Raw genomic sequence first — 20911 nt, 5'->3', positions numbered from 1 at the left:
GGGAAGCTCAGTGTGCTACAATGCGGCCTAGCCGGCCGGGCCACCCACCGTCTGCCATATCTTGTGCATCCGCGGCCTCTTCATCCTCTGTGACTGGGGGGACAGCAGTCACATCTGTTTTGGGGCGCAGACCTGCCACCTCCTTACCCGCAAAAGCCAGCGTGATTGGCAGGTCATCATTTTCTTTGGAGGTGGTAACACCAGCTGGTGTTGAGCGCTGTCTGACATCGATAGCACCACCTTTGGATCAAGGCAACCTAACATGTCCGCCTGCATCTTCCTCACAGACTGGCAGTTTGCCGGGGACACCCTTATCAACCCCGTCTAAGCACAATAGCCAGCCCTCGGTCCCTCAGATGTGGACAAGTAAAAGACCATTTCCTCCTAGCCATGAGAAAGCTAAGAGGTTGAATTTCACCATCTCCAAGCTCTTGGCTACAGAAATGCTGCCTTTCCGCCTGTTGGACAGAGAGGATTTTCGAGACCTTATGTCCGTCGCAGTGCCCCAGTACCAGATGCCCAGTCGGCACTACTTCTCAAAGAAAGGTGTGCCTGCGCTCCACCAGCATGTCGCACACAACATCACCGCTTCATTGAGAAACTCTGTGTGTGACAGGGTGCATTTCACCACAGACACTTGGACGAGTAGGCATGGACAGGGGCGTTACATGTCGCTGACTGGGCACTGGGTAACTATGGTGACAGCAGGACAAGGGGCTGCTGTCCAAGTCTTGCCGTCCCCACGAGTTGTGCGTCAATCCTCTTTATGTCAAAGTTCCTCCACTGCTTCTGCCTCCTCAACCTCCTCTCGGTCTTCCACCTGCACCCAAAGCCTGTCTGGTCATGCCACAAGCTTTCTAACTGTGCAGAAGGGATCCTGCACACCTCCTTACTATGCTGGCAGTAGGGCTCAACGTCATCAGGCGGTTTTTACTTTGAAATGTCTGGGAAATGTGAGTCACACAGCTGAGGAGTTGTGGTCAGCTCTGGAGAACCAATTTCATGAATGGTTGTCTCCACTGGACCTGAAACCAGGGAAGGCCGTGTGCGACAATGCTGCAAACCTGGGTGCGGCCCTTCGCCGGGGCAATGTCACACACGTGCCTTGTATGGCTCACGTGTTGAAACTGGTTGTCCAGCAATTTTTAGCCCACTATCCCAGACTGGATGGCCTTCTGCAGAGGGCACGGTCGCTGTGTGCTCACTTCCGCCATTTGCATCCCGCAGCTCAGCGACTTACATCTCTACAGAAGTCGTTGGGCCTGCCACTTCACCGGCTAAAATGCGATGTGCCTACCCGGTGGAATTCAACTCTGCACATGTTGCAGCGACTGTGGCAGCACCGACAAGCCCTGGTGCAATACGTTCTGACGTATAGCCTGGGCCAACGAGATCCAGAGGTGCGGCAAATCACGCTGGAGGAGTGGTCTCAGATCAGGGACCTATGCACCCTTCTGCACAGTTTTGAAATGGCGACGAAGATGTTTAGTGCTGACGATACCATTATCAGCATGACTATTCCTGTGGTTTACATGCTGGAGCACATGTTAAACAGAATTCGAAGTCAGGTGGTGGCACAAGAGGAGGTGGAGGAAGTAGAGGAGGAGGAGTTGTATGCGGAAGGGCTAACATCTGCAAGGTCCAGACGGTCGGCAGCACCAAGGCGGCAGGCATGTGAGGGTGGGGGAGATGGTTTTACCAGGGCGCATGGTAGCAGCCAAACTAGTGAGGAAGGTGCAGGAGCCCAGGAAGAAGTGGAGGACGAACTGATGGAAGACTCATCAGATGAGGGAGACCTTGATCACATTTCTGTTGTGCGAGGTTGGGGGGAGAGGACAGAGGAAGGAAGCATGATTGTTACCTCGCCACCAACACAACAGGGACTTGGTGCTCCTGGATGCACAACACACATGAGTGCCTTCTTGCTGCACTACCTGCAACATGACCCTCGAATTGTGAGAATTAGAAATAATCCTGACTACTGGGTTGCCACACTGTTAGATCCCCGGTACAAAAGTAAATTTGCAGAAATTATTCCTGCCATAGAAAGGGATGCACGCATGCAGGAGTATCAGCAGAGACTGTTGCAGAATCTTATATGTGCTTTTCCACAAAACACCAGTGGTGCACGTAGTGAATCTCACAGTTCCAACTTGCCAACCGTGGGACTGTCAAGTGTTCAGCACTCAAACCGTAACAGAACCACAGTATCTGCTGGTAACATCAATTTTGCGGAATCATTTCACCACTTTTTTAGCCCATCCTTTGCAAGGCCACAGGAGACAAGAAGTCTGACACATAGTCAACGCCTAGAGACGATGGTACAGGAGTATCTCCAAGTAAACATTGAAGCCATGACTGTGTCACTAGACCCTTGCTCTTTTTGGGCTTCCAATCTGGATAAATGGCCGGAGCTAGCCACTTACGCCTTGGAGATCTTGTCATGCCCCGCAGCCAGCGTTCTGTCTGAACGTGTGTTCAGTGCTGCTGGTGGTGTGCTGACAGATAAGCACACGCGGCTCTCCACTGATAATGTAGACAGACTCACGTTCATAAAGATGATCAAATCATGGATCCGAAACGACTTTTCTACCCCTGTGTCATCCTGGGGAGAGTAAAAGCTTGATGATTGGTTAAAATCACCCTACCAACCGTTTTAAGCTTTCAAATTACTAATCATGTTTATCTGTATCTTGGCTGGAAAATAATTTGGGCTTTGTAGCAGTGTGCAGCACTGATTCTATTAGGCCATCTATAATAAGCTCCACCAGATTTAAAATTACTAATCATGTTTATCTGTATCTTGACAGGATGATAATTTGGGCTTTGTAGCAGTGTGCAGCACTGATCCTATTAGGCCATCTATACTAAGCTCCACCAGATTTAAAATTAATAATAATTTTTAGCTGCATCTAGCCCGGAAAATAATTTTGGGGCTCCGAGATGCGCAAGACACATAAGTGCCTTCTTGCTGCACTACCTGCAACATGACCCTCATATTGTCAGAATTCGAAATAATCATGACTACTGGGTTGCCACACTCTTAGATCCCCCAAACTTTTCGATCAACCTTTTCATTTTAATAAAGACCAAAAAAAATGGTCATTTTTGAAATTATAAGCATTAGCAGGTTATTAGAAACTGAAATCAAACAGTTTTCAACTCAAAACTTTATTCTAGGTGATGTTACATTTTCACATAGGACCCCTTGTTCGAAAGGAGCTTCTGAGCTCTCTCGTCCATTGAATTTGTCAGGTTTTGGATGGTTTCTGCTTCAATTGTTTTGCATGAGGACAGAATACCCTCCCAGAGCTGTTGCTTAGATGTGAACTGCCTCCCGCCATCATAGACACTCCTTTTGATGATGCTCCAGAGGTTCTGAATGGGGTAGAGGTCAGGGGAGCATGGGGGTCACACCATAAGTTTGTCCCCTTTTATGCCCATATCAGCCAGAGATGGAAATGTTTTATGTGCAGCATGAGATGGTGCATTATCATGCAAAAAAATGATTTTGCTGTGAAATACACGGTTCTTCTTCTTGAACCATGGCAGGAAGTGCTGTTTGAGAGAATCCACATACATTATGGAGTTCATCTTTAGCGCCTTCAGGGATCCTAAAGGGGCCGACAATCTCTCTCTCCATGATTCCAGCCCAAAACATTACTCCACCTCCTCCTTGTTGGCGCTGTAGCCGTGTTTGCGTGGGGTGTCCATCAACCAGCCATCCTCCACTCCATCCATCTGGACCATCGAGCGCTGCACGGCACTCATCCGTGAACAAAACAGTTTTGAAATCAGTCTTCATGTAATGTTTGGCCCACTGGAGCCGTTTCTGCTTGTATGAAGTGGATAGTGGAGGTCGACAGGATGGCGTATGCACAGCTGCAAACCTCTGAAGGACCCTGCATCTTGTTGTTCGGGGGACGTTGGAGGCACCAGCAGCTTCAAAAACTTGTCTGCTGCTATGACAAGGCTTTTTTGCCACTGCTCTTTTAACCTGACGTAATTGCCTGTAGGAAAGAGTCCTCAATTTGCCCTTATCAGCACGCACACGTGTGTACTGTGAATCAGCTACATACTTCTTGATTGCCAAGACACTTCATCCTGATCATCGCACAATGTTGATTGTAGTCATGCCTTGACCTAAACACTCCACAATTTGTTGCTTCTCAGCAGCCGACACATCCTTTTTCTTTCCCATTTTGGCAGAAAATGTAGGCTGCTTAATAATGTGAGACAGCCTTCTTAAGTAGTCTTGCCTTTCATTGGACACACCTGCCAAACTAATTAGCACAGGTGTCTGCAATTGCTTACAGTGATATAAAGAGCCCTGACACACATCACCATCAATGAGTTTAACTGACAAACAAACAAATTCTTCCCTTATCACTCCTAAACACTTTTTGCATAATAATTTGGAACACAGTGTACATGTGCTTTTCCACAAAACACCAGTGGTTCACGTAGTGAATCTTACAGTTCTAACTTGCCAACCGTGGTCTGTATGGAGTTGTTCAATAAAGGGCCCAAAATTAAGATAACATAGATGGGAGAGGTCTCTATGAATAGGAATTCCTAAGTATTTGATACCCTGTGAGGGCCAGGCAAAGGGAAAGTTGGACTGGATGGAATCCTATATGGATTTGGGGAGGGAGACATCGAGGGCCTCAGACTTCGCTGCATTGATTTTAAAATTTGACCATGTAACAAAGTGATCTATTTCAGCCATAGCAGCATGGATGGATATATGTGATTGAGTGATATATACTAGGACATCATCAGCAAATAGAGAGCACTTGTACTCGGTGCCTCCCACCTCAATCCACCTAATATTGGGGCTATGGCGAATTGATGAGAGCAGGTGCTCCGTCACTAGGATGTATAAGAGAGGGGACAGAGGACATCCCTGCCTTGTCCCATTGGTGATTGTGAAAGGTGATGAAAATGTTCTGATGCACCCCCTGGGCCTTGGGACACCCGGAGCCGGACCCTTTTTGGTGGATGCTGGTGGTTGTAGTCTTCGTGGCAGCGACCCGGTTCCATGGCTCAGGGTGGTCAAACCAGTGGCGGAACTATTTATGTGGTTTTGATGTTTAAATGTCCGACTACGCCACCCATGGATTGCGGTCAGAGTGAACCGCCGATGCAGGGCAGACGGCTGAGGCTGGTGTTGTGGATGCAGCAGAGCGTAGCATAACTCCCCACGGGAGGAGTATAGCCTCAGGGCAGTGTATGCGGAGGATGGGTTTGATGGTGCAGGGCAGCAGCAGTAACGACACGGAGTCAGTGATGCAGTCCAGGGCCTTTACTCACAGTTCTTATTATCCAGACCACGTCTGCAGGTAACGGCTGCCAACGTCGTACTGTGCTCACCAGGTGAGGGGCTCAGACAACTCCCAGATAACTTTGGAGCGCTTCACAGGACCCCCTTTGTGTGTCCTTTGTCTGGCCTTTCTTACCAACCCTTCTGTCCGGCTGCCTCGGGCCTCCTCTTGGTAAACTTGGCGCCAGTTTCCCTGACCCTATGTGGTGCCTTCCTAGCGGGTGTAGCGAGGGGCTGCGCCACATAAAATGTCACAGCCTCTGGTTTCTAGCTGAGGGTCGTTTCCTGCCTCCACTAGTTTCGGGGACCGGTCTCCCCCTTTGGCCTGACCCCTCCACGCAGGTGGATTCGGGCGTGCGGTGGCAACTCGCCCGTCCGCACCCCTGGGATTACTTCATTCCTCGTTCCTGGAGCCTTCTCCGCTCCTCTTCCTTCCTTCTCCCACTTCCAGGCCTGGGCCTCTGTTACTAGGCCTGCCTCCGGAGCAGAGCTCATGCAGAGCCCCTGCTCCCTGCCACTTCTGCTCAGACTTCTCTGCACTGAACTAAGATGGTGCCCACCTTTTATACTCCCTTCTCAATGCACCCAGGAACTGCTTCCTCCCTGCTCCTGCACTACAGGGTTCCCATTCCTCAGTGTTCCCTCCCCCCACTCCAGCCAGGGACAGGGACTGTCGTGCCCATCTCAGAGGCATATTGGTCGCCCTGCCCCACGGCAATGTGGTGTAATGCATGCAGGTGTCGGGTCCTGATCCACACTCCATCCTTACCTGAGAGTGAGATATCACACCTCTGGGTGAGGTGCAATACCTCTGTAGCAACCGAGCCCTCAGGGTGCTACAGTTCCATTTATCTTCAGCCTAGGTGACGTATTGTGATACAGGGCCGTGATTTTGGCTATAAAAGGGTCCCCTAGACCCCTACCCCAAGCTTTTTAAGAGAATCATATATGGCGTGCCAGGAGACTCTATGGAATGCTTTCTCAGCATCCAACGAGAGTATCTACTTACAAATTTTTAACTGCATCTAGCCCAGGAAATACTTTGTGCCTAGTAGCAGTGCCTGCTAGTCAGCGGATTATCCCGGCTGTTAAGCAAGCTACACCACCTGTAGTTTGGACACTTAATTTTTTCAAAGGAAATGCTTCGGGACCACGGGATACTCAGTGAAGAGCATCAGGAGGCACCCCAAGGCATAGGGGCTGGGACTGGCAGTAGGATGCCTTGCGGTGGACAGCCGAGCTCGATCCTTATAAAAGCTTTTTAACTGCAGCAGCTTTAGTGGACGCTACTGGAGCTGGAATTACGCGGCTGCTGGCATGAGACTTGCCCTCCAATAGATCCTTGTAAATGGATTTAAAGTGTATTCATTCAAATTAGAGAGACAATTTAAATTAAAAAGCTTAGAGCTGCCTCCACCACAGGGGGGCTCGCTCGACCCACCAGCGGACAGGCACCAGTATTGGGAGAGGGGGGCTGGCCGTCAGGGTTCACCGCGGCTCTGGCACAAACCCGGCGACACGGAGGTGGCACGGGCAGGAGCGGACTGAACGTGTCGGCTTCTCACTTTTTGGATTTTAGAAGGGCATGACATGCCTATATCTGTGTCTCTCCCTCCTTTTACTCCTCCACCTCTTTTCTTTTCGCATGACTATATGTACTTGTCACTTTTCCATGTGTTAGTTGTGTCTTCTGAGCAGTTTGTCAGCTTTTGGACACCTTTGAAGGTGTTTTCTATGTGTTTCTATGTGTTTTTGTTTGCCTGCCATTGGTTTTAACGGTGTTCGAAGGTGTTCGACGAACAGTTCGACGAACAGTTCGGCGAACACACGGGTGTTCGACGAACCGAACCGAACTCGAACACTACTAGGGGGGTGGCTCAACACTAGTTGTCGGTGAAAGCATTTCTTGCAGATCTTCAGAGCGGATCGTTGTTTGGTGGAGTTCGGAGCAAAGTGTATGCAGTGTGGTTTTTCCCTTCCTCGCTTGATCATTTATCTCCTAACCTGTTGGTGTTTCCTCTGTAGTTGTGGTGTGAGTTTTTGCATGCAAGGTGGTTCTTGGTTTTCCCCTTGTACTGTCTCGTTTGTCTAGTACTGTGTTTTGGGCAATTTCTATCCTGTCCCCTATTGTTGTGATCGGGGTCCTTCTCAGGACTAGATTACTTAGGTTCAGGGATTTTCAGGAGATAGGGTTACGCTGGCGGCCTGGACCTCTGTACCATTAACAGTACCTCCAGGTAGAGGGATTAGTCAGGGCCCCCGTTTAGGATCAGCTTAGGCCCCTGACCTCCTGTACGCCGAGACAGCGTGACATTTTCACCGACCGGAAAAAAAAAAAAAAAATTCTCTCCAGCCACCATGGATCCAGTAGTCAGTCTAGCTCGGCAGTTGCAGAGTTTGTCCATGGAGCTGGCGGACGTTAAGTCCAAGGTTTTGTATCCCCTGGAGCAAGCCGGACCAGAACCTAAAGTAGCTCTCCCTGACAGGTTCACTGGGGGGCGGGACAAGTTTTTTGTTTTCCGGGAGGCATGCAAGTTGTACTTTCGGCTGCGGCCTCGGTCATCGGGGTGTGAGGAGCAAAGGGTGGGAATTGTTATCTCGCTCCTACAAGGGGACCCACAATCCTGGGTGTTCTCTCTTCCCCCGGGCTCCCCGGCTCTCCAGTCAGTGGATAGGTTCTTTGCTGCTCTGGGACTCGTATATGATGACCCGGATCGGATCTCCCTTGCTGAATCTAAGTTACGTTGGATCCACCAGGGAGATCGTCCGGCGGAGGAATTCTGTTCAGAGTTCCGTAGGTGGGCCACGGACACCCAGTGGAATGACCCGGCTCTTAGGAATCAGTTTTGTCAAGGGTTATCTGACAAATTAAAGGATGTGTTGGCACAGTATGACCCTCCCGCCTCACTGGAAGCCGCTATGGCCCTTGCTATTCGCATTGACAGACGGCTTCAGGAGAGGTGCGGGGTAACTCCGCCCCCTGTGATGACTCCACCTCCTACAAGGTCCCCTCATATGGAGGTTCCCCTGGTCAGTCCAGAGGAGCCTATGCAGTTAGGAGGGACATCATTTCGGGGGAGGGGACCGGCGGTGCGCCACAAGACTGGAAGGTGCTTCTTCTGCGGGAGAAAGGGACATTTTATTGGGGGGGTGTCCATCCCGTCCTTTGCAGAGTAAAGAGTCGTCGGAAAACTATTGATCCCAGGTTGTGTGATGGACTGCAATCTGGGAGTAGGTATTTCGTCCCTAGGTTCGTCTCAGTTTCTCGTACTGGCGGAGGTGTTGGTGGGTACGAGAACTGAGAGGATATCTGTTCTTCTAGATAGTGGGGCCGGGCTAATCTGTTGGACGCTCGGTGTGCCCGGGTTCAAGGTATGCTATTGAATATGTTGGCTAAACCCATCCCCATATTTTCGATCGACGCCAGGCCTCTCGGTCAGGGAAGTTTTTTGCAAGTGGTGCATAACGTAAATCTTCAAGTGGGGGCGATACATAAAGAACTGTTGTCTTATTATGTATTGGAGGGTCTTCCCAATCCTATTGTGTTGGGTCTTCCTTGGTTAACTAAGCATAACCCGGTTATTTATTGGCAATCCAGGGAGATAAGCCAATGGAGTGAATTCTGTAATAAAAACTGCATGAATACGGTCATCGGTGCGGTCGCTCCTAGGGTCTTACCTCCATTTCTTGCGGACTTTGAGGATGTATTCTCGGAGAAAGGGTGTCAGGAACTACCTCCTCATCGCGTGTATGACTGTTCTGTAAAATTGTTCCCTGGGGCCAAGTTACCTAAATCTAGGTTGTATAACCTATCTGGTCCGGAGAGGCAGGCCATGAAGGATTATATTTCAGAGAGTCTGGCTAAGGGGCATATTAGACCTTCATCTTCCCCGGTGGCCGAGGGGTTCTTCTTTGTGAAGAAGAAAGATGGAGGCCTACGTCCTTGCCTGGATTTCCGTGAACTTAATCGGATTATGGTCTGAGATCCGTATCCGCTCCCACTTATCCCCGATCTCTTCAATCAGATCGTGGGCGCCAAATGGTTCTCTAAGTTGGATCTCAGGGGGGCGTACAATCTGATTAGGATGAAGGAGGGGGATGAGTGGAAGACGGCGTTTAACACTCCGGAGGGGCATTATGAGAACCTTGTCATGCCATTCGGTCTGACTAATGCCCCGGCGGTGTTCCAACACTTTGTTAATGACATTTTTCGCCGCCTGGTGGGACAGTTTGTTGTCATATATCTGGATGACATCTTAATTTACTCGCCTGCTCTTGTGTCTCATCAGGAGCATGTTAGGCAGGTGTTACAGATCTTGCGGGATAATAAACTGTACGCCAAATGGGAGAAGTGTGTGTTCGCCGTACAGGAACTCCAGTTTTTAGGTTTCCTGGTGTCAGCGTCCGGTTTTCGTATGGACCAAGGGAAAGTGCGGGCAGTTCTTGAGTGGGATCTGCCAGAGAATCTTAAGGCACTACAACGTTTCCTGGGGTTTGATAATTATTACCGGAAATTCATTCGTAATTTCTCGTCCATGGTTAAACCTCTCACAGACATGACAAAAAAAGGGACTGATTTTTCTAGGTGGTCTGACAAGGCTTGTCAAGCTTTCTCCTCCTTGAAAAAATGTTTTGCCTCGGCACCCATACTCATTCAACCTGATGCGTCTCAGCCGTTCATTGTAGAGGTAGACGCTTCTGAGGTAGGGGTGGGAGCAGTATTATCACAAGGTTCGTCCCCTGGTAAGTGGCATCCGTGCGCTTTTTTCTCTAAAAAATTGTCGTCCACTGAGAGGAATTACGATGTCGGCAATAGGGAACTCTTGGCCATTAAGTTAGCTTTTGAGGAGTGGTGTCATTTTTTGGAGGGGGCAGTCCATCCGGTCACCGTCATCACCGATCACAAGAACCTGCTATATCTGGAGTCCGCAAAACGTCTTAATCCCAGACAAGCCAGGTGGTCGTTATTTTTTACCAGGTTTAATTTTGTCGTTACATATCATCCTAGGTCAAAAAATGTGAAGGCGGATGCCTTATCTCGTAGTTTCCCTGGGGCCGGGAATACGGATGACCCGGTTCCTATCCTTCAAGAGGGGGTGGTGGTGTCGGCAGTATGCTCTGAGCTTTAGGAGGAGGTATTGGATGCTCAGGGGGACGCCCCTGTTGGACCTCCAGGAAGACTATTTGTTCCAGATCAGCTACGACAAAAGGTGATCGAGGCACACCATAACTCAGCTTTGGCAGGACACCCAGGGAGTAAAGCAACTGTGGATCTCCTCTCGCGTCGGTTTTGGTGGCCTAACTTACTTAAGGAGGTGGTAACTTTTGTTGCGTCCTGTGGGGTTTGTGCGCGCTCTAAGACCCCACATACCCGTCCGTCTGGGGCCCTCTTACCTTTGAAGATCCCGGAGCGTCCTTGGACTCATCTGTCTATGGACTTTATTACGGACCTCCCGCCGTCTTCGGGTAAAACGGTCATACTCGTTGTAGTAGACAGGTTCAGCAAGATGGCACATTTTATCACTCTTCCTGCTCTTCCTAATGCTAAAACTCTTGCGCAGGTGTTCATTGGGGAGATTGTGAGGATCACGGGGTACCCTCCGATGTGGTGTCGGATCGGGGGTCTCAGTTTGTGTCCAAATTCTGGAAGGCATTTTGTACTCGGCGGGGGATGCATTTATCATTTTCATCGGCTTTTCATCCTCAGACCAATGGTCAGACGGAACGTCTGAACCAGAGTTTGGAGACATATCTCCGGTGTTTTGTGTCAGAAAACCAGGAGGACTGGGCTTCTTTCTTACCTCTGGCGGAGTTTTCTCTTAATAATATGCGGAGTGAATCCACTGGTAAGTCCCCGTTTTTTGGGGCATATGGTTTTTCACCGCCAGTTTTGTACTTTCAGTAGAGCGGGCTCTTCGGGGGTTCCTGAGGAGTAACGATTTTCGTCATCACTCACTTCAGTGTGGAGAAGGGTGCTGAATAATCTGAGTACTATGGGGAACCGATACAAACGTATGGCTGATAGGAGGAGAGTGTCTGGTCCAGACCTAAGTGTGAACGATCGGGTATGGTTGTCTACCAAGAATATAAAACTCAAGGATCCCTCCTGGAAACTGGGTCTCAGGTTCATCGGGCCGTACAGGATCAGTTCTATAATTAATCCGGTGGCATTCCGTCTTGACCACCCCCCTACGTTTAAAATTCATAACGTGTTCCACAGATCTTTGCTTAAGAGGTATGTGGCGCCGATGATACCGTCACCTTTACCTCCTCCTCCAGTGGTGGTCAATGGAAATTTGGAGTTTCAGGTATCGAAAGTCATCGATTCACGTTTTAGTCGCCGGTCCCTTCAGTACCTGGTTCATTGGAGGGGGTATGGTCCTGAGGAGAGAATGTGGGTTCCTGCGTCAGATATTAATGCAGACCGGTTAATTCGGGCCTTCCACATGACTCACCCGGATAAACCTGGCCCTGAGGGTCCGGAGACCCCTCGTAGAAGGGGGGGTACTGTCACGGGTGTGTCACCGCGAAGATCGCCGCAACTACACAGCCTGACTTCTCGCAGCTGATTTTTTGGTGCTTTGTGTTTTTTGGTAGTGAGGGAGTTAATTCTCTCTCTCTGTGCTTGACGAGGCTCAGCCTCGCCCAGCTGCAGTTAATGTTGCAGTATTTGGATTCCTTCAAATACCTGCCGGTCTGATAGGGAAGTTGTCGATGAAAGCATTTCTTGCAGACCTTCAGAGCGGATCGTTGTTTGGTGGAGTTCGGAGCAAAGTGTATGCAGTGTGGTTTTTTCCCTTCCTCGCTTTATCATTTATCTCCTAACCTGTTGGTGTTCCCTCTGTAGTTGTGGTGTGAGTCTTTGTATGCAAGGTGGTTCTTGGTTTTCCCCTTGTACTGTCTCGTTTGTCTAGTACTGTGTTTTGGGCAATTTCTATCCTGTCCCCTATTGTTGTGATCGGGGTCCTTCTCAGGACTAGATTACTTAGGTTCAGGGATTTTCAGGAGATAGGGTTACGCTGGCGGCCTGGACCTCTGTACCATTAACAGTACCTCCAGGTAGAGGGATTAGTCAGGGCCCCCGTTTAGGGTCAGCTCAGGCCCCTAACCTCCTTTACGCTGAGACAGCGTGACATTGTATGAGTGATTTTTCCTTTGTTTATATGGAGTCCTTAACTGTTGAAGAGTATTTATGGGCAATGCCTCGCCAGGTAGAGCCCGTTTGTCTAAAAAATGCCCTCCACATTCTTCCTCAGAAGTAGATGAAATGCTCAAGGCCGACTGAGACCTAATTCGTGATTTATTGTGTCTATTTTTATGATGCCAGTGATAGATATTCTTAGATTGATAATCCTCAAGATTTCTCAGATACTTTTTAGTTTTAAAACTCTGGATATCAGATTCCCATTTGGAGAGCTCCTCCTCTAAAGATAGATCAAAGTTTTTATACTCATCACTTGAGAGTAGAGATTGAATTTTCTCCCGCAGGGCATCAATCTCTTTTTCAATAGATTCTAATGCCTTTTTATCGGCACCAATGAGGATTTCCAGTAGAGTGCAAGAACATTTAGTAAGCGTCTCTTCCCACTTGCCTATGAGAACTGAATCCTCAGTGTCAAGAGTGGGAAATAGTTGGATGCGAAGCCCTCTGGGTATAATATCTTTACATAAATAATTTTCTAAGGCGGCTTTATTCCACCAAAGTTTAATTCTTTTTTTAAGTAGATCTTTAATTTGCTGCTTCAAGTCTTTAAAATAAGTAGTTGAAATCAATCACTCCAGTTTGTTGAAATTCTTTCACTACTACTATTTGGTTTATAAAGCTCGCATGGGTTTTGACTATTTTTTTAGAATTAAAAAAATAATGAATTTCATTATTTTTTAGGAAAAAAAAAATCCAAACACCGAATTTCATGAGGAGAATCTACAGGCAACAATATTAGACTTATTCTTTGCTGGAACAGAGACAACCAGTATGACACTGACGTATGGCTTTCTTTTACTCTTGAAATATCCTGAAATACAAGGTGATCATGTTAATGCATCTTTTAGAGTATTTAATATGTTCCCCACATAGGGGAAGCTGTAATTAGTGCAGGAGTAAAAATCTGAGTCTGTCCAAATTCCTGACACATAGAAAGACACAAACATTAAAAATATTACTTGGCAGGCTAGATGCCTTGTCCTTGTTGCAACTTTTTTTTTCTCTAGTATCAAACAACTCCTCCTATGTCATTGTTTCCTTTTTTGATGAAAACAAAGAATGGAATTATTGCACCATGCCCCCAAAACTTCAACTTCTTATACTCATGAAATGTATAACGCCCTCCCGGAGGAAAGATTGCTGGAGGGCAATTAATGACAGTGGTAGGGTAGAATTCTAAAACTTTGATGGAGGTCTGAATCTACCTCGTAGACATAGGTTCATATAGCTGTAGGCACTATGTGTGCCACCATATGGTGTCTCTGAAATGACTCAGGTGTAGAGTGTCACAAAATACAGAATGAGATGGAACAATGTCGCAATTCTTTTTCTCAAGAATTGCATTTGATTCCATTTGTATGCCTATTAGAGTTGAACAAAAAGTTGTGAAGGAACCTGGTCCAGCGGGCAAGATGGTAATCCTGTATCAGAGCCGTGAATACTAACATCACCAGCTTCTCTAGAGATGTGTAGGCCCAGCGCAACATCATGCGTAAAGGTTCTGTATAAGAATCCGTGTTTTATGGTTGTATGCCCCGTACATAGGGCTGAATATTTGGTTGTAATTATCCTGTAAATTCAATATTATATAACCTGCCTACCAAGTCTCCTCTTAATGCCAAAAAGCAACACATTAGCCTGGGGAGAATATCACCACACCAAGACTAAGAAATGAAACACGTCTACATGATCAGATATAGTAATTTATTGAATAATCACAATAAAAACAAGGGATGACCAGATAAAAATTGATACCAGTATGAGCCAGGACAATAGAAGTTGGTAAATAGGTGCCACACAACCCAACTGGGGGGATGACAGCCCTATCATGTGCACATATACTGCTTATATTGTCATTCTTGGGGAAATTCTTTAGGTCTAAAGTATGTGCTCCCTCTAGAGATACAACCAAGCTCCAACTGGCCCAAGGGTGAACACTACAGTTGAATCCCCCTGTAGGACTCTATGCAGGAGCTGCCCTCCACCCATTCACCTCTATGAGCAGTAGCAAGCACAATACACTTGTTTCACTATGTCAAGACAAGGGAAGAATCTCATTGTTATTAAGAAACTGCTCAGTTTATTTTTATACAGAAGTACAGGTAAAATTGTGAATGAGGATAATGAAATATTTGCATGTAAATAAACAGTCGGCCCCAGAGTCAATGTTACTGGTGGGCCCTTGGTACACTGGTCACAACCCTATGAGTAATGTTTGGTGGCATGTGGTTTGATTTCTCCATACATGATTTTTATACTCTAGCACTAATAGTGTAATTATTAGTGATGAGCGAGCACTAAAATGCTTGGGTACTCGTTGCTCGGGTCGAGCAAATTGGAATACTCGGGTGCTCGACCCGAGCAACGAGCCCAGTATAAGTCTATGGGAAACTCGAGCATTTTTCAGGAGGCTCCCCCTGGCGGTCTGCAGAGGGCATAAAAATTGCCCAAATCAATGGGAACAGTGCTCTAATGTCATGGGAACAGCATGGGGAAGACCCCTGGAAGCATTTCTGACTCCCAGATCACTGCTGTCAACAACGTTGTCATTGATATTACGCCACTTTTACGGACTCACAATAAAACATACCAAAACAAAACCAAAATGGATTTTCCTGGGAAATATGTTAAGGAACATCTTTCCATGACATGTACAATGTATATAAAGCAAAATAAATAACCAAAAACAAAAATACTCCTCCACACCTTGGGCTATGTTCACACGTAGCGTTTTTGATGCGTTTTTGCACTTTTGCATTGCTTTCAACACAGACAAATGCATTAACTGGGAACTATCATTTTAACATTTTACAACCTTATCTGGCCATGTGTGACACATCATCAGACACATACATAAGGTGCTGAAAAGACATGGGAACAGCATGGGAAAGACCTCTAGAAGCATCTCTGACTCCCAGGAAACTGCCTAAAAGTGTGCCCATCATAAGTGATCCTTGGCGCATGCGAAGATACCTCCCGCCATGCAACTGTCATTGCAGACTTGCAACAATCACCGCCCACGTCCTTGTCCCAGTGCAGCGTTCAGTTGTCCCTATCCCATTCCTTGGAATGCAAGCACAGGTATGCAGCCAGCCACCCACCCACCCACAGGCTGCAGTACTATACTGCCAAATTTTTGACAGCTGCTTGCAATTGAAATGTAACCTTTTAGGCTCGTAGAGGGGTAAGCTTTTCATAACTTCATGCTGGCGGCGGCCCGGTGTCCTTACTCGGTCTTCAGCCGCCACTATTTCTCCCGGTATCATCTCTGCCTTCCACAAGCACGGGTCCCACAACATTACCCGTGCCCTCCCCAGTGCACTTACAGGGAAGGACCGCCTAACCACAAACATGTGGTCAGGTGAATGTGGCCAGGGACGGTACGGAGCCAGTCCACAACTTTTTTTGCTGAGAGTTGTATTTAACTCGGTGAAAGGACTGGCATAGAGGAGAACCGTATCTACCCTGCGTGTCATTTCTCCCAGGAAGTCCTCTAATGCAGCTTTTTGCAGAAGCAGTGGCAGCCCGTCCAACATCAACTTGCATTTGTCGGTGGTGCTTTGACACACGCACATCTGTCTTTGCGCATTTAATTTCTTGAATACAGATTTGGACAATGGAATGATCTGTAAAGTGGTTTAAGAATTGACATGCATAAGCAAGGCCGATCCACATTAAAAAAGCAGCCATAGAGTGTCCAGGAACCTTCCGCCACACTTTTGCTAGCCAGGGCTGCTTCTCGGCAGGGTTGGACGGGCCCACCAGAGAACCAGAGACTCCTTCGGCGGGCCCTGGCTTCTACTTCAGGAGAGTTCATAGTGCCGGGGTGAGGCCATGATGATGATAGAGGCCACCATCTGCTTAGTTTTCTGTCACTTGGAATGCAAGTGCAAGTATGCAGCCAGCCACCCACTCACCCACATGCTGCATCACTAAACTGCCAGAATTCTGGGCAGCAGCTTACACTTGAAATATGGCCTTTTAAGCTCGTGGAGGCGGAAGCTTTTCACAACCTCATGCCGGCGGCAGCCGGGTGTCCATACTCAGTCCCCAGCCGCCACTGTTTCTCCCTGTATCGTCTCCGCCTTCCACAAGCACAGGTCCCACAACATTACCCGTGCCCTCCCCAGGGCACTTACTGGGAAGGAGCGCCTAACCACAAACACATGGACAGGTGATTGTGTCCAGGGACGGTACGGAGCCAGTCCACAACTTTTTTTTGCTGAGAGTTGTATTTAGCTCGGTGAAAGGACTGGCATAGTGGGAAACCGCATCTACTCCTGCTGTCATTTCTCCATCACCAGGTTCCGCCCATTGTCACACACGACCATGCCTGGCTGTATGTTCAGCCGTGAGAGCCACAGATCAGGCTGCTGTGTTACAGCTTTCAACAACTCTGCAGCGCTGGGCGGTTTGTCAATTAAGCATTAAGCATGTTATCTTCAGCACAGCCTGTTGCCGCTTGGCCAAAGCAGTGCTGCAGTGCTGTCAGCTTGTGACTGATGTGGTCATTTCAGAGATGGAGGAGGAGGTGCATGAGCTGAACAATGTGATTACATTGAGGTTAAATTGGTGACGCTGTTTTCTATACTTAAGAAAGATCCTATTGTTTTGGGTTTTTTACGTTATTTTTTTAAGACAAATGTATTCACCGGGGAATGTCAGTTTAACATTTTACAACCATATCTGGCAATGTGGTGTGTGACATATCATCAGACACATCCTGTTTTATTTATGATGGAGGGACTCTAAAAGTCATAAAGCCTATTTTTATAGGGACATCAGACGGCCCTTACTATTCTTAAAAGGCCAGCAGTCGGACGTCGCTGTTGTTAGAAAGCCATCAGCCGGCTATGCTTTGTTGTTCCCATTATTAACAAGTGGGTCTCCTATACTGTTATTGCGCATCCAGTGACTGCAAGGGCTGCCAAAAATTTGGATGCAACCCAATACCCCTTTGAAGAGACATAGAGGAGGGTCTCAGTAAAAAAAATGTTCCCACTATAAAAGAGCGGGTCTCCTATAGTGGTAATGCCCATGCTGTGACTGCAAGGGCTGCCAAAATTTGGGAAAAACCTCACTAAGAATTTAAAGACACATAGAGCAGGGCCACAGAAACGTCAAATTCCCATTAGAAAGGAGAGAGTCTGCTATACAGTTATATGGTATGCAGTGAGTCCAACGGCTGACCAATTTTAGGAAAAACCCCACTAAGAATTTAAAGAGACACAGAGCAGGGTTACAGTAACGAGTGCGACATGTTCCCATTAGAAAGGAGAGAGTCTGGTATACAGTTATAGGGTATGCAGTGAGTCCAACGGCTGACCAATTTTAGGAAAAACCCTACTAAGAATTTAAAGACACACAGCAGGGCCACAGTAACGAGTACGACATGTTCGCATTAGAAAGGAAAGAGTCTGCTATACAGTTATAGGGTATGCTGTGAGTCCAACCGCTGACCAATTTTAGGAAAAACCCCTCTAAGAATTTAAAGACACATAGAGCAGGGCCACAGTAACAACAAATTCTCATAACAAAGGAGAGAGTCTGCTATACAGTTATAGGGTATGCAGTGAGTTCAACGGCTGACCAATTTTAGGAAAAACCCCACTAAGAATTTAAAGACACATAGAGCAGGGCCACAGTAACAAGTACAACATGTTCCCATTAGAAAGGAGAGAGTCTACTATACAGTTATAGGGTATGCAGTGAGTCCAAGGGCTGACCAATTTTAAGAAAAACCCCACTAAGAATTTAAAGACACACAGAGCAGGACCATAGTAACAAGTATGACATGTTCCCATTGGACAGGAGAGAGTCTGCTTTACAGTTATATGGTATGCAGTGAGTCCAACGGCTGACCAATTTTAGGAAAAACCCCACTAAGAATTTAAAGACACACAGAGCAGGGCCACAATAACGAGTACGACATGTTCCCATTAGAAAGGAGAGAGTCTGCTATACAGTTATATGGTATGCAGTGAGTCCAACGGCTGACCAATTTTAGGAAAAACCCCACTAAGAATTTAAAGACACATACAGCAGGGCCAAAGTAACAACAAATTCCCATAAGAAGCTGTAGCTGACTTTCTAAAATGGGCACACAGGAGGCGTACTTTAACAATCTGATCCATTAGCTCCGGGTAGGATTTGAGAAACTGCTGTAACACGAGGTTAAGAACATGGGCCAGGCATGGTATGTGTGTGAGCTCGCCTCGCCTCAGAGCTGCAACCAGGTTCCGTCCATTGTCACACACGTCCATGCCTGGCTTTAGGTTCAGCGGTGTGAGCCACATATCTGCTTGCTCTTTCAGAGCTGTCCACAACTCTTCAGCATTGTGCGGGTTTTCACCTAAGCATATTAGCTTCATCACAGCCTGTTGCCGGTTGGCCAAAGCAGTGCTGCAGTGCTTCCAGCTTGTGACTGATGTGGTCATTTCGGAGATGGAGGCTGTAGAGGAGGATGAGGTGCAGGAGCTGTAAACCGTGGGGGCAACCCTGATTGACCTAGGGCCCTCAATCCTTGGCATCGGGAGGACGTGTTCCGTTCCAAGGTCTGCCTGGATCCCGGCTTTCACTATGTTAACCCAGTGTGCCGTCAGCGAGATGTACCGTCCCTGCCCACAAGCACTTGTTCACTGTAACTGAGTTGTTGAGGGCACGGCTAATGTTTTGGGACACGTGCTTGTGTAATGCGGGGACGGCACACGGGAGAAATAGTGGCGGTTGTGGACTGAGTACTGAGGGATGGCTGCCGCCATCAGGATGCGGAATGCTTCCGTCTCCACAAGCCTAAAAGGCAACATTTTGAGCGCAAGCAGTCGTGAAATGTGAGAATTTAGTAGTGTGGCCTGTGGGGCATTGGCTGCATATTTGCATATGCATTCCAAGGACTGGAGTATGGACAACTGAACGCTGCGCTGGGACAAGGACATGGACATGCTTCCTGATGCTGCTACTTGAGAGTGTGCAACGACAGGTGCAGGGCAGGAGGCATCTTCGCATGCTCCATTGACAGGGGATTGGTTTGCATTCACAACAGTGGAAGAAGCAATGGTGCCACCTGCAGACACTGTTTCTGGACCCTGAGGTTCGGCTCACTTAGTCTGGTGCTTTGCTGCCATGTGCCTGATCATGCTGGTGGTGGTCAGGCTGGTCGTTTTGCCACCCCTGCTGATGCTTGCCTGGCAGGTGGTGCAAATGGCCTTTTTGGGGTTATCGAAAGAGTCTTTAAAAAACAACCAGACTCGTGAAGACCTAACAGTTGTACTGGCAACTTCCTTCGTGTTGGTGTTACGGGGAATGGTTGCCTGCCTTCTGTCTGCGGCCACCACATTTCTTCTTCCTACCAGTTGGGGTGCTCTGCATCCCTCCCCCTGTGTGCTGCTGTCCTCGCTCTGCATGTCTTCCTGCCAGGTTGGGTCAGTTACTATATCATCCACCACCTCGTCTTCCACTTCCGCACCCTGGTCCTCCTCCTGACTTTCTGGCAATTGTGTCTCATCATCGTCCACCTCTTGTGACACTTTCCCACCGTCACATTCGTGTGAACGTGGCTGCTCAAATATTTGGGCATCGCCTCACGCGATCTCCTCTTGCCCCGCTTCAAGTGGACAGGGTGAGAGGCCCAAATCTATAAATGGAAAAGGGAAAAGCTCATCAGAGTGTCCAAATGTGGGATCAGTTGTCTCTGGGTACTCTTCATGGTGGGAGGAAGGAGGATCAGGGTGAGGAATATGCGGTCCAGACTCATGGCTACTGAGACTTGACCGTGTAAAAGACAGGGTGGTGGTGGTGGCTAAGTGACTGAAAGCAATATCCGCTATCCAACCAACAACCTTTTGACACTGCTCTGGGTTCAATAGTGGTGTGCTGCGGTCCCCTAGAAATTGGGACAGGAAGGTCAGGCGAGAAGATGTGGGTGTTTGTTGTGGCACAATTTCGGCTTGCCCACGGCCTTGTCCTCGGCCTCTGCATGCACCATTACCATCATGTCCAGTTTCCTGTCCCTTGCCACATGCCTTGCCCATTTTAAAACGAGGACAGTATCTTCCACGCTCACTACAAATGACTGAGTTTGGAGCGAACTTATATGTGATCCGTGTGACGGAGAAAATATAGTTTTAAATACCTGGCCTGTAGGTAAGTAGTTTGAACAGCAAACTGCTGTGAATTGCTTCACTCACACACTAAAGGAAATTTTTAATGGAGGCCAGAAATGGCAGTATTTTCTCACAACGTATATGTGATCCGTTTGACGGAGAAAACACAGTTTTGAATAGCTGAATTTAAGATCCAAAGAAAAGTATTCCTGGTCCCTGAGACCTGGGCCTTTGTATAGAAATATCTAACAGCAGAAGGTAGAATTGGAATGGAGCCTCTTG

At 47.8% G+C, this 20911-nt stretch overlaps 1 long non-coding RNA gene across 1 annotated transcript in view; it reads left to right on the top strand.

Annotated features, from left to right (window-relative positions):
• Positions 1-20911, top strand: part of LOC141153259 (uncharacterized) — a 195886-nt gene that overhangs the window by 151627 nt on the left and 23348 nt on the right. The window contains exon 2 of the long non-coding RNA XR_012247273.1: positions 13209-13350. This is a non-coding gene — a long non-coding RNA (uncharacterized lncRNA). The remainder of the gene's footprint in view (positions 1-13208; positions 13351-20911) is intronic.

Source organism: Phyllobates terribilis, unplaced genomic scaffold (assembly GCF_046119375.1).
Source record: "Phyllobates terribilis strain yellow unplaced genomic scaffold, ASM4611937v1 Scaffold_7__3_contigs__length_470593459, whole genome shotgun sequence".
Lineage (NCBI taxonomy): Eukaryota > Metazoa > Chordata > Amphibia > Anura > Dendrobatidae > Phyllobates > Phyllobates terribilis.
This window is presented reverse-complemented; position numbering and strand designations above follow the sequence as displayed.